Genomic DNA, 9,344 nt, shown 5'->3' on the forward strand with positions numbered 1-9,344 from the left:
ACAGCATATGAATTGGCAATCAAACCAATGGAACAAAACAGAAAATCCAGTAAGAAATCTAAATGCATACAAAGGTTTAGTATTCAATAAAGACAGCATCTCAAATCAGTGAAGAAAAAAGATTATTTTATTTTATCTTATTTTATTTTATTTTAATTTAATTTAATTTTATTTTATTTTATTCTTTGAGACGGAGTCTCGCTCTGTCGCCCAGGCTGGAGTGCAGTGGCCGGATCTCAGCTCACTGCAAGCTCCGCCTCCCGGGTTCACACCATTCTCCTGCCTCAGCCTCCCGAGTAGCTGGGACTACAGGCGCCTGCCTCCTCGCCCGGCTAGTTTTTTGTATTTTTTAGTAGAGACGGGGTTTCGCCGTGTTAGCCAGGATGGTCTCGATCTCCTGACCTCGTGATCCACCCGTCTCGGCCTCCCAAAGTGCTGGGATTACAGGCTTGAGCCACCACACCTGGCCGAAAAAAGTTTTTAATAAGTACTGTTGAGACAACTGACTGGCCATTGAGATAAAGATAAAATCAGATCCTTCCTCAAACCAAATACTAAGATAAATTCCAAATGGATCAGACTCTTAAATGTTTTTTAAAAAGTGGAACCATAAGCCATACATGTACTAGAAGAAAATAGAGAGTCTTAAATGTTTTTTGAAAAGTGAAACCATAAGCTATACATGTACTAATAGAAAATATAACTGGATTCTCCATAAATTGAGAGTGGTGCAAATTTCCTTACTATGACTGCAAATCCAAAGCAACACATGGTAAGACTAATAAACACGACTATATAAAGATACAAAACTTGGATAGCAATAAAACAATATATACAAAGTCAAGCATATGACAACTGGAAAAATATATTTGCAATTTGTATCACAGACATGATATATCCTTTATCTCATAAAAAGAAAAAACAAATTTAAGCTACACTGAAATATTATTTCTTACCTGACACTTTGGCAAAACCCCAAAACTTTAACAGCCTACTTTGTTAGCAAGACAGGAGAAACAGAGAAGGGCTTAGGTATAAAATAAAAACTTCTTGGTAAAAAGGAACTTAATTTTTAATAGCAATCCTTGAAGTTTAAAACAAATGACGGCCTGGTGCAGTGGCTCACACTTGTAATCCCAGCACTTTGGGGGGCCGAGGCAGGTGGATTGCTTAAGGCCAGGAGTTCAAGACCAGCCTGGGCAACATGAAGAAACCCCATCTCTACCAAAAAATATAAAAATTAGCCAGTTTCCTAACCCAGTCTCAAAATAAATTAATTTTTAAAAAAGTATTCAAGAAAAAGAGCCTGTTTATGAAGCTGGTGATACAACTACACAGAAGATAATTACATCAAGTGACTTTAAGACAATATCTGACTGCACATCTCAAATAGCATATATTCTAAGGACAAATGGAGTAACAGAAAACCCAAACAGCATTCAGTAATATAAAGGTCAGTGTAGATAATGGCATTGCTACTGGCCTGGTTGATGCCACCACCGGGGAAATCCAGGGAGAAGGAGCAGGCTTGAAGCCTTGGGATGTGACCCACTGGCCCCAGAAAGGATGAAGTCCTGTGGCCGCTGAGAGACTTCAACTTGTACTCAATACAAGGTGAGTTGTGGGAGGAGGGGCTGCTCAGAGATGAGGCTTGAGATACAGGCACAGCCAGAGTTGGAGGGTAGCACTTGCTGGGCCATCCTAAGGGCAGGCAGGCCATCCAAGAGTTTTAAAGCAAGGGAATCACATATTCTGATCTGTGCTTTATAAAGACCACTGGTAACAGTGTACCAAACAGACTGGAAAGCAGCGAAGCTGAAAGCTGCTGACCAACTAGAAGGCTGTTTCATATCCCAGGACAAGAGATTACAGCAGCTTTAACCGAAGGAAGAGAAAGGGTAGAAGAAATCAACAGTCTTGTAGCCTAATTAAATATGTGCTGAGAGAGAAGATCATGGCACCATTCCCAGGTTTCTGCCTTTGGCAACTCTGTGGTGCCATCCACTGAGCCTAAGAACCAGGGAGAAGTACCAGGTGGAAGAAAGATGGCAAACTCACTGCTGCCAATGCCCTGAAGACCATCTTCCGGAGCTAATGGGGACAAGGAGCAAAAGGAGTCAAGAAAGCAAACTCAGGAAGACTCAGTGGTCAGGCCCCAGTCCTAGAAAGCTGAGAAATAGGATGAAACTAGCAGGTTAGATTACCTCTTATAGTATTTTCCCAAAATAAGAAATAGAATCACCTATTGTTCACCTTTAACACTAAAAATAACCCCACTATAGCTAACACTAATTAACGAATATTAACCAACAAATATCAATATTTGGAGCCTCAAAAGCTATTATTTACAGTTATAATCCTTTGTTTCTAATTTCCTCATCCTTCCTGGCCCCTTTCTTTCATAAAGCATCCTCTATTGTTTGGTCCTGTTCCAGAACCACGCTAGTGCCTGCAGCAGAGGTCACTCAAGCAAACGCCTCCAGGGGTCAGTTAGACAGACAATCTCTAATGTTTAAATGGAAGTAACTACTTTTTAAACACTCTATGAGCCAAACTCTGGCCTATAGGAGTTTTCTATTGAGGTACCAGTTTTACAGAATAACCTAAGGTAAAGATATTTCCTTGTTTTTGTTTCCCTTTGGGTACTAATAAAACCAGAAATTACATTTATGAATTGACTTTTTCAAAGGTCCCAGTATTATTTAAGTTCTCAGATAGGTTTTGTCTCAATATAGAAGCTCTTTCTTTTCACAGATATAAAGGGAGGGGGCTCTTCTGGACAAATGCAGGGAAACAGCCTATCTTTCCTTACTCCTCTGCTTCCTCAAGTCTATCCCCTCCCCTCTTCTTCTTTCCTTTAAAAAAAAAAGGTGGGGGTCTCAACCGGAATGCAGTGGTCTGCTCATAGCTCACTGCAGCCTCAACTCCTGGGCTCACATAAGTGATCCTCCTGCCTCAGCCTCCCAAAGTGCTGGGATTACAGGTGTGAGCCACTGTGCCCAGCCTTCTTTCCCTTTTAACCCAACTTTCCTGAGTCTGAGGAACTGACTCCATCTGTAACAAGCCGATGCCTATAAACAAAGTAGTGGAATTCCACTACCTCTTCCTTTCCTCTATCAGTAGAAACATTATGATATCTGCTAACAAGGTTGCCTAGACAATAGGTCCACATCTCACTGGTCTCATGTAAATTAACAACCATCTCTAAGGCATTTATGAAGCAGTTCGTTGGGTAGATACCTACATTACACAAACATTCAACTATGCTTGACCACTTTAGACAGAAAACAAAGACTGATAAGACTTAAACTCTGAGGTTAAGGTTACAGAGCAGTGAAACAGCACCTGGTTTCAGGGGAGATTCTCATCATGCCTTCAGTTAGATGGTGTTAACATGTGATTTAAATGGCTCTGTACCTTTTAAAGGGTCAAGGGCCTTTCTGAGATCAGATTAAAGTAACTGGCTCTCTCCCCAGAAAAAAATGACATTCACACAAATTTGCAGGCAACTTCAAAGGATTCATCGGTCTCTTGAAATTCAACCATTTACCCTGAAATTAACAATCTCTGACTTACATGGATCAGTATAATACATTTATGTGAGGAAATGAAATACGTGGCATCATAATTTTGAGGATTTGGAGTTAAATAACATTAGGGAAATGTAAGGAAAGCTGGCTTTCTTTCCTTATCCTTCTCTCTCTTGAGGGCTGCCAGAGTCTCAAAACTGTATGCTCTCTGCAAATGAAATACTGCACTCTCTGCAAGACTTACAGAAAGTGACAATCTCATCTCTGAATTTCAACACCCTTAGTATTTAATTATTTCCTCTATGTGGTTAGTAGCTTGTTTTCTCCACATTATCCAGATGATGGCTTTGGAAGGCAGACTATTGGAGATCCAGAAAACCACATATCCCAATTTAATTTCCTTGTGAAAATCAAAGAGCTCACTTTGCTGAAGAGTTGAAAGAGGCTGAGGGGTCACTGCCTTCCCCCAGGGTGCTGGTTCAGGCAGTACTCGAGAAGGGTAATGTAAATACTCAGTATGAGGCAACAGGGCATACCAATATGTTTTTCAATCTATTTTATTTCAGTTCAAAACATCATTGTGGACAGATAGTCCAAGAAAACAAGCCACACCTGGGTTATACTCAGTCTTCCTCAATCTCCAAAAGCAGGTGAGTATTGCCAAAGTGTGGCTCGTTTTCCTAGACTGCCTGTCTGCAATGATGCTTTGAACTGAAATAAAATAGATTGAAAAACAAATTGGTATGCCCTGGCTCTTCTTGCAGTTTCATATTATCCTTCAGAGCTAGTGTTAGCACCTGCTCTTTATTGGAACCCAACAGATGCAAATCACAGAGTAAAACTGTAATACTTTAGATGCAAAGGTCCCACCCAAACCTAAAACAGCAATTTAATTCAGGCGTGCTGTTTAACACGGTACTAACATGCCACTCTCTGTCCAGTTCTTTGCTACGTTTGCAGGGTTGGATTGTGTCTTCTGATGACATGTGCAATATGGTTACTGGGGAGAGTTTAGAGTGACACTTGCCATGCTGTTCTTCTTACATAGTTCCCTTGATTTATTATTGCTTCTGATTTCTTACATTTATGAACCCAAACATTATCCTATTTTTTACTTATTCAAAAAGCCTGCCATTTGCTTCAAAGCATGCCATACTGTTTTAGGGTATGTGACATTATTTTGAAAACTTTTGGAGGAAACTTGAAATCATTTGCAAACAAATTTTTAAATTGCCACCAACTAAAAGAAGTCTAACATTTGTTTAGAATGCCTTAAGAGAATAAATACACCTTTGATGGAGGAACACAAGTAGTTTCCAACTTAAAACACTAAAATGCTGAAAAGTGTTCTGCATAGACAGCTGTATAATTTGGCTTTAAAAAAATTAGATGCCATTTGGAGAAGTTCTTCTCCAAGCAGAAACACTAAGAAAAAACAAGATCTGCTCCCCTCTTTCTGGAGATAAAAAGTAGTGGGCTTCTATTTTTAAATGGATCCCCCATTCTTAATTTTGTCTGTAATGTATTTCTGGATTTTTGTTATTAGTTAGCACTTTATAAAGTTTCCATTTGGAGCTAAATTTAGTTATTCAGCAATATGTGTAACAACAATAAAAAGAAAATACCATAGCTATGAATACAGTTTCTCTTATTTAATCTGCACAACCCTTTGAGGAGGCACCATCATTCATTTTCCAGATGAGATAACTAATCTGTAACTTGCCCTTGGGCATGCAGTTCTCTCGGTAGTAGCTGGGTTCGGGGCCAGGGACTGAGCACAGCAGTGAACCACAGCACAGTGACTCCCTTTGAGTTCTCCAACATCTCAAGTTGTTACCCACCTTAGTCTCCGAACCTGCTGAAGAGTTCTTCCTCCCAGCTTCGTCTCTCCCTTTCCCCTTCTTGCTAGCCTAGTTCCTTGTAACTCAACAAGTTTCAGCTTAAACTACCTTTCTTAAGACAGGTTTTCCCTGACCACCCAGAGAAAAAGTGAGTCTCCCAGTTTAGTGTCTCTCTCGGCGCTGTTTTATTTCCTTTAGAGCGTTGCCACAATTTGGAATAACTTTGTTATTTCTTTCCTGTCTTGACACTAGGCTTTAGCTTCCAGAACAGAGCCCCAGGTCCATCTTGCTCACTCTGGTAATCACAGGACCTAGACAGTGGTGCTTGGTACACGGAGACACTAAAATATTTGTTTGAGGTTGGGCGCGGTGGCTCACGCCTATAATCCCAGCACTTTGGGAGGCCAAGGCAGGCAGATCATTTGAGGTCAAGAGTTCAAGACCAACATGGTGAAACCCCATCTCTACTAAAAATACAAAAAAAATTATCTGGGCGTGGTGGCATATGCCTGTAGTCCCAGCTATTCAGGATGTTGAGGCAGGAGAATCACTTGAACCTGGGAAGCAGAGGTTGCAGTGAGCCGAGATTGCGCCACTGCACTCCAGCCTGGGCAACAGAGTGAGACTCCATCTCAAAAAAATAAAGAAAAGAAAAGAAAAGAAAAACTTGTTCAATGAATGACCTGGATTTGTTTCCTTAGTATTTACCTGCAAACACCAGGTTATGGGTACTGGCTAGCAGCTGAGGATACAACAGGTAAGGTGTGGTCCCCGCCCTTAAGGACCTCCTAAACTAGTAGGAAAGACAATAAACACATGAAACAATACAGGGTGGCAAGTGTGATCAGATTAGCTTCAGCTCCCAGATGAATGCATTAGCTATGTAACCTCGAACATCTCTACTCCGTGAGTTTGTTTCCTCTATGTGTAAAATGGTAATACTAATACTACTTATGTCATAGTATTAGTGTGAGGATTAAATGATAGTCCATATAAATAAAGCACTTAGCACAGTACCTGGCACAAAATAATCACTCAATAAATAGCAACTACTAATTTTACTATGATGATGCTATTACAGCTGTATTCGAAATTATATTTGTCTACCTGTATACCACTTGTCCAAGCCCCATACAGAATTTAAATTCCATGGAAGGGCAGAAATCGTGTTTGTCTTGTTCACCACTGTATTTAGAGGAATTCGAAACGTCTCTGGTACACAATAAGTGTTCAACAAACACTAACTGATTAATGAATGCATGCGTACATGCATGCGGTGTTCTGAAACCGTTTGTTAAATCACTGATGAATAGCCAAGTTTGGGGACTACTGACATAGAAGAAAAGTGTTTATATTAGAAAGGAGGGGCAGAAGTTTGATGATTTAGCTAAGTAGAAAAAAAAATTGCACTTTGAGATTGTAATTAAATCTCCAATAACCATACAAAGATCTGGGTACAATTCCAGGGAAGAGCCAACAATTCCAGGTAGAAAAGACATGAAAGAATAAAATCCAAACAGTTTGACCAATGCCATCAGGCAGGGGGCTCCCAGGGACGGGCTCAATTTGGCAGCCCTATAACCTAGTACACCTATAAATATCTTAACCACTCAGAACCAACTTCTTCCTCTTTTGTAAAATGGAAATACCATACTTACTTATAAAGCGTGGTCATAAAGTACAACAACACTTGTATGAATATAAATAAAGCACCTGGTTCACTGTAGCACTAGCTGCATGGTATCACTGCTATTCAAAGCAGGAGAAACTCTGAATAGTAAGACCAGAAGGGAAGCCAGAGTGTTTGTCAACTAAAGCGCTCTCGGTGCATCTCGAAGTTTTAACTCGTTTCCCACTCCAGGAGAAGGGACGAGAGGAATAGCTGGATGACAACACTGATCCAATCTACTTGTGTTTAGGGCAGGCGTCAGCAGACGTTTGCTGTAAGGGACCAGAAAGAAATAGTTTTGGCTTTGTGAGCCAGCCGATTAAAGCCAAGCAACGGCTGCGCAACTACTCAACTCTGCCCTCTTGGCAGGAAAGCAGCCATAGACAATACATCAACAATGAACATGGTCGTGTTCCAATAAAACGTCATTTATGGACTTGATTTCATAGAACTTTTTCAAATTACATGAAATATTCTTCCCCCCAACCATTTGAAAATGTAAACAAAGACCGAGAGGGGAAGAGAGAAGAGCGGGATGGATTAGGCCCAAGGCCGTAGTCCGCTGACGCCCGGCGAAGGGACCTGAAGGGAGGGGGAGTGAGACTGCGACAAGAGGCCTCTGGACGTGCCGAGAGGGAGGTGCGTGGCGACAACAGGCCCCAGGCGGTGTCAGGCCCGGCCTGGCGCCCTGAGTGGGTCCCCGCGGTCTCTCTCCTCTGCATTCTACAGCAGACCCTGCGCTAGGGATGCAGGCCGCCCCGGCGGGAGCACGTCCGGGGTGTAGGTGAGGCGGCTGTGACTCGGCAGAGTCCCGCGGTTTCGCCACGCGGAAGGGTCTGTGTACACCCCTCACTTAGGACGCAACCGGGCCTCCGCTGCAAAAAGGGTCTCCACGCGGAGTCCCAGCCCCGTTTCTATGGTTACCTGTTCAGCACCGATTCAAACTGCCGTTCTTTATTGACAGCGCCATAGAGGACACGAACACTCCTGCCCGAAGGGAACAATAAAGCTTTCGCCATTCAACAGCGCCAGAGACGCCAGAAGGCGGCCATCTTGAGGCCGGCGCGCAATGGGTATCAGAGGGGAGGGGGCAGCCCGACCTGCCCCGCGCGCCGCGGTCACGTGCTGGGGGCGGGGTATGCGTCACGCGCTCGCTCTCCACCAATGCTAGGACCGCGGGGCCGGCCGGTTGCTAGGCTCTTCTCTGACCTCTAATCTTGGCCACGCCCTCCTTCCCTCCCCACACTTCCTAAGGAAAGTTGTTGTTGTTTTTTTTTGGGGAGGGGAGTTTCGTTCTTGTTTCCCAGGCGAGTGTAGTGGCGCGATCTCGCCTCACTGCAGCCTCCGCCTTCCAGGTTCAAGCGATTCTCCTGCCTTAGCCTCCCCAGTAGCTGGGATTACAGGCGCGCGCCACCACGCCCGGCTAATTTTTTTTCTCTGCTATTTTTAGTAGAGACCGGATGTCACCATGTTGGCCAGGCTGGTCTCGAACTCCTTAGCTCAGATGATCCAACTGCCTCGGCCTCCCAAAATGTTGGGATTACAGGCGTGAGCCACGGTGCCCGGCTCTAGGGAAAGTTGTAATGGAGCTCCGCAGTCTCTCGCTTGGGCAGCACTAGGGTTAGGAGTTTGTTTCAAAGAATGGCAAGAAAGTGAACACAAAAGGCTTCGTTTTTCCAAAACAACACATTCACGTGCGAGATGGCGAGGCAACCTGAGCCGCGTCCCCAGCGTCCCACTCTTAGTGGGAGATGCTTGGCGCCGGTGGGGTGCAGTGGGCTGAAGGTGTCCTGGAGGCATCTTGATCCTGCCTCTCGCACCTCCCAATTTTGGGATTTAGGGGCTTAGGGATTTAGCCCTAGCTTTTCTTTTGCTCATTTTCCTTCTCACACACTATGCGTCCCTTGTTGAAGCGTCCCCTTGCCACCTTCCTTACACAAACATTTAAATCAGATCTAGCAGTAGCATACTGAGTCACCTCCGCGCTGGCCCACTGAACACAGTCACCCTGTCACTGACATGCAGCCACTTTTTCTATCCCTGCCAGTTACGCACCCAAATCCAGCCGTCTTAGTGCAACGTCTAGCTTCCTCTGTGGTTATAGCTGTTCCATTCGCAATGTCAATATTCAGTCGTTCCGAGAGCTGTCTCTGGCAGACTGACTCACCCCATCACCGTTTTACATCATAAATTCAATCTACTGGGCAGAACTGTCACTTGCATAGTTGCTGTCTCCCGGTCGATCATATTTACTGTCACTGTCTGACATGCAGCTACTGTCAATGACCATAAACTTCAAACAGT

The 9,344-nt window shown here is 43.5% G+C and overlaps 1 protein-coding gene across 7 annotated transcripts in view; it reads right to left on the reverse strand.

Annotated features, from left to right (window-relative positions):
* Window positions 1–8,118, reverse strand: part of ZBTB40 (zinc finger and BTB domain containing 40) — a 78,272-nt gene extending 70,154 nt beyond the window's left edge. For 3 of the 7 annotated variants that reach the window (XM_023219722.2, XM_023219718.2, XM_023219717.2), the window contains exons 1-2: window positions 7,965–8,118; window positions 7,085–7,312 (exon numbers count right to left, since the gene is read on the reverse strand). The gene's annotated coding sequence lies outside the window, so the exon portion shown is untranslated. The remainder of the gene's footprint in view (window positions 1–7,084; window positions 7,313–7,964) is intronic. The other 4 variants (XM_023219716.2, XM_023219720.2, XM_023219714.2 and 1 more) reach the window with 2 other exon arrangements.
* Between the last annotated feature and the right edge of the window lie 1,226 nt (window positions 8,119–9,344).

Source organism: Piliocolobus tephrosceles, chromosome 1 (genome assembly GCF_002776525.5).
Source record: "Piliocolobus tephrosceles isolate RC106 chromosome 1, ASM277652v3, whole genome shotgun sequence".
Lineage (NCBI taxonomy): Eukaryota > Metazoa > Chordata > Mammalia > Primates > Cercopithecidae > Piliocolobus > Piliocolobus tephrosceles.